Source organism: Trematomus bernacchii, unplaced genomic scaffold (assembly GCF_902827165.1).
Source record: "Trematomus bernacchii unplaced genomic scaffold, fTreBer1.1, whole genome shotgun sequence".
In the NCBI taxonomy this organism is placed as follows: domain Eukaryota; kingdom Metazoa; phylum Chordata; class Actinopteri; order Perciformes; family Nototheniidae; genus Trematomus; species Trematomus bernacchii.
The window spans coordinates 172,501-177,487 of NW_022987707.1; positions in this window are offsets into that span (position 1 = coordinate 172,501).

The following is a 4,987-nucleotide window of genomic DNA, read 5'->3' on the forward strand; positions in this document are numbered from 1 at the left end:
GACACCCCCTATTGCGGCAGTAATCTTTCAAACAAAGTGCCGCGAGGGACTAAACATGCGTGCGGTCAACACAAATGGTCCTTCTCCAGCTCACTCCCCCTCCATCTATCACAAAGTGCGCAGGTAAAAGCAACCGGATATAACCGCAAACGTCACCACACAAATCCTTTCACACGCCCACCACCTATAGTGACTCAAAAACATGTACCGTAATAAACACAGAAAAAATACTTCAAATGTGGCTCCCCCCTTCCCCCCTCACTCCCATTGCTCCCCGGGCGCTGTGCACTAGCTGCCCACTGCTCCTGGTAGGATGGGTTCAAAGCAGAGAACACATGTCACTGTGTGCTGTGTGCTCTGCATGTGTGACCATGACAGAGGGGTTCATCATTGCTTCTGTCCAAAGTGCTGGCTTGAAACTCTGTGCCAGTCTTTGTTTCATGCAAATAGACCCGGTAAAAACGTAGATACGATGATATAAAGTTGATACTGTTTTGCGGAACATCTATGGTCCTTCCCATAGTGTATATATATAACTCAAATTGAGTTTCGAGGTTAAAGTGACAGATTTTGATAGAACACGTCACATTTCAGATAAGATATAATAAGATAAGATGGAACTTTATTTATCCCTTTGCGGAAATGCAGGCGTTTATAGCAGCAACAGGGTAAGAATAAAGATGAAATAGAATAAGAATTAAAATAATAATACAAACAAAATAAAAAATAAAGTGATAAAGTAACAAGATGAAACCAGATATCACGGTACAACGTTGATTTATGTTAAGTTTGGATCGTTTCCTCGGGCTGAATTGGCCTCTAAAGGCACGGACACACCAGGCCGATTATCGGCGTCGGTGGGCGTCAGGCCGACGATGAGCGTCGACACGCCCTACTCAGATTGGTGTGTCCCGCACCGCCGGGTCTTTTCAGCCGGGCAGTCGGCAAAAGAAATCACTCTGATTGGCTGTTCAGCTAGCGAATCAGTGCATGAGAAGCGAAACGGAAGTGAGGGACCCAAACAAACTATTAAGAAGGCAAATCTGAGATTTCATTTAACTCCAGCTCTCGACACAGGTTCAGGAAAGCCCCATGAGCTTCTCGCTGTAGAGTGAACATGGAACGCACACGCTATTTGTTGTTTGTTTATATCACGCAGTCTGTTCTTCTTCTCTCGGTGTATCACGCAGTCTGTCTTCCGGTTGTTGCCTCTTTTGAATGACGAATACACACTACCGCCGCCTGCTGGTAAGGAGAGTTATTGCCACTCACGCATGCGCAGTTCGTACGTGCTTCTTGGCTGAAGTCTTTGCGGTGTGTTCCAGTGCGACACATGGCCAAGACGCAGAGACGTGAGGCGACACAACAGTCGGGGTCCGTCTCTGTCAGTTCTTTGGTGTCAGATTGGTGTGTCCGGGCCTTAAAGGAACTAACGGAGAATCATTCTGCCTGAATATGATACGATACTTTAATGATCAGATCTAGTCTGAAATGCTCCTTGCATCACAGCAGCTCCATGTGTAACATCAACAGACAAATATCAATACACAACACATGAAACACAAACAACAAACATGTAACATAGCAGCAGGATCAGTGAGAGAAAACCTGCTCAAGAGCCTTCAGCGTGCATTTGATCTGGATTCAGCTTGAAGTGAACGAGCTCCACATTTCAAAGCAGTTTTGGGTCCATGACCTGCGTCTGAAAGCAGACTTCCTGTCTGTTAAAGAGCTGCCAGTCAGGGGAACGTTTGTCACTTGCAACGGAAGCGGCGGTCGGATATTTTACACCGTCCTTCCTGGAAACCCAACACTTCAGCGAGCCGCCGAACAGCAGGCGGGAGGAGAGGGAAAGTTTTCTCTCCTTCCCTGGAGGGGAAGATGAATGAGGGCGGACGGGGGAGGGGGGATAACCAGGTGAGCGTTCAGATGCTCAATGTCTGATTTTATCCGTCTGTCATCACGTAGTTGAGGGTTTGAGCTGTGGGTCAGGAGGAGGTGATTTTAGAAAAGAATGAAAGTTGAGGCTCTTTAGAAGAACGTATTAAGGTTGAAACAACATGAGAAACTGTCTGATGTAAACCTTTGAGGAAGAAGCCAGAATTCTGAGATTTTTATTTTTAAAAGTCAGAAATTTGAGAAAGAAATCAACATTTTGGGTAAAAATTCAATATTATGAGTAAGAAAAAAAGACATTTCGGATTTTGTGAAAAAAGTCAGAATTGTGACATCTTTAGAAAGAAATCTGAACAACAATTTTGAGCAAAAAGTCAACATTCTGAGATTTTTAGGAATAATTCGTAATTCTTGGATTTCTTTGAAAAAATTAAACATTTGGAGATTTTGAGAAAAAAGTCCGACAAAATTCGGACTTTTCAGAATATCTCAGTGTTCTGACTTTTTTCTCAAAATCTCAAAATAGATTTTGAGAAAAAAAGTCAGAACTCTGAGATATTCTGAAAAGTCAGAATTTTGAGGAACAATTTCACATTTGGAAATTTCAAGGCAAAAGTCTACATTCTGAGATCTTGAGAAAAAAGTTTGAGATTTCATAATCGTTGGGAACTGTTTTCTCAAAATCTCAGAATTCTGACTTTTTAACCTGTAACATTTTCAAATGTTAAAATGTTTCTAAAAATCCAATAATATCGACTTATTTCACAAAAAAAAATGTCAAGAGAGGGAAAGTTTTCTCTCCTTCCCTGGAGAGGAGGGGAAGGTGAGTGATAACCAGGTGAGCGTTCAGATGCAAAATGTCTGATTTTATCCGTCTGTCATCACGTAGTTTAGGGTTTGAGCTGTGAGACAGTGGGAGGTGATTTTAGGAAATATATGGTATCTTAGAATGAAGGTTTAGTCTCTTTAGAACAACGTCTTAAGGTTGAAACAACATGAGAAACTGTCTGATTGTCCTATTGAGGAAGAAGCCAGAATTCTGAGATTTTGAAAAAAGCCAGAATTCTGAGATTTTGAGAAAAGTCAGAATTTTTAGGAAAACAAAAAAAATTCAGCATTTTGAGAAGGAAGTCGGAATTATTTATTTCTTTTTGAATTTTAGAAAAAATAGAAATTTCGGATTTTTAGAAAAATATATGAATTTTCAACATTTTGAGATTTTTGGAAAAAAGTCTGAATTCTTGGATTTGTTGAAAAAATGTTTAAGAAAAATAAGGGAGAATTCTTAAATAATGAGAATAAATTAAACATTTTGAGAATCATGTCTGAATTCTGATATTTTAAGAAAAAAAAAGTCTGAATTAAAATCAGAACTATTTTCAGAAAGGTAGGAATTCTGATATTTTGAGTAAAAAGTTTGAGATATCATAATTTTTTGGGACTTCTGACTTATTTCTTAGAATCCTGCCACTTTCAGGAAAAAGGTCAGAATTTGGAAAACATTTCTTAAAATGAAAGTTGGAGAAGAATCATCATGATCTCAATATTGTAGGATTTACATTTTGATGTATGAAGTTTCTAAAAGTGAGGACCAGAAACCAAAAACACAAACATATGAGAGAAGCGTTTTTAGGGGATCATTCAAGTCGTTTTAACTTTTCAAATTTAGTGTCAACCTAAGATGATAAGAATGTTAATGTTAATTTAAATTGTTAAAATGACCCAATGGTCTATTATTTGCATTTTCTCTGGACACATTCAAAAAGAGAATATAGAAAAGATACTAAATGCCAGAAATATAACTCTCCGACTTATTATATACTATAATATATATATATTATCATTTTCAACATTTGTCCGTACACACATATACACACACACACACACACACACACACACACACACACACACACACACACACACACACACACACACACACACACACACACACACACACACACACACACACACACACACACACATTCAGAAGTAACCACACACATCTCCCCTCCCCCACTCTTCTTCCTCCTCTTCCTCGTCTCTTTGATTCCCATCTCCTTTCTCCTTGTCCCAGTCGCTACCTGTCATCAGCAGCCCCCACCAGGGAGTGTGTGTGTGTGTGTGTGTGCGTGTGCGTGTGCGTGTGCGTGCGTGCGTGCGTGCGTGCGTGCGTGCGTGCGTGCGTGTGGCTGTGTGTGTGTGTGTGTGTGTGTGTGTGTGTGTGTGTGTGTGTGTGTTGACCTGCTAGCTGAGGACGTTTCTTGTTTATTTTGTGTCCACATTCTCACTCATCGTCTCTGCGGTGGAAGAAGAACAAACGGAGTATAAACGTCATTTAAAAAGAAAACAATGTTCATTTTGATCGTCACCTCACACCAGGAGCTGTGTTCGGAGAAATCTGGAACTAACTTGCTGACATTTGAGTTAAAATGAAAGTGACCTTGTCAGTTGGAACGAAAGTAACAAATTATTAAAAGCTAAAAATATTATTTTCAAATCTTTCTCAGATTTTTTTTAAAGAAAATCCGGAAAATATAAATTGGAGAAGAATCATCTTAATCTCAATTTCGTTGGACTAACATTTTGATGAAAGATTTATGAAGTTTCTAAAAGTTAGGACTAGAAATCAAAAACACAAAAATATGAGAGAAGCGTAAGAATCAATAAACTTGATTCTGATGAACTAAATAAATGTCAGATGTTGGACGGAGGGGAGAATGTTGGAAACCCAGCCTGGCAGACGGAGGTGAGTTGACTGGGTTTGACCCCCGGTTAACACCAGGACTACCGGTGGTCTTACCTACTTTGCAACTTGTTTTCTTAGTTTGTTTATGTTCGCACCACCAGATACTAAATGATTTACAGGAGGTTACAATACTGGTTTTAGTCCATATTAACAAACAGATTACAGGTTGATTTAATCAAATAAAAGTGTTTTTACAGTATTAAACATGTAAACAACACGTCTCCATGTGTATTACTTTGTATGTGTCTCCATTACACCATCCCATGCATGCATTCAGCTGCAGTTAGAAACGGCACAAGTTTGAACTCATAAAATATTTCAAGATTTCAAGGCTTTTATTGTCCT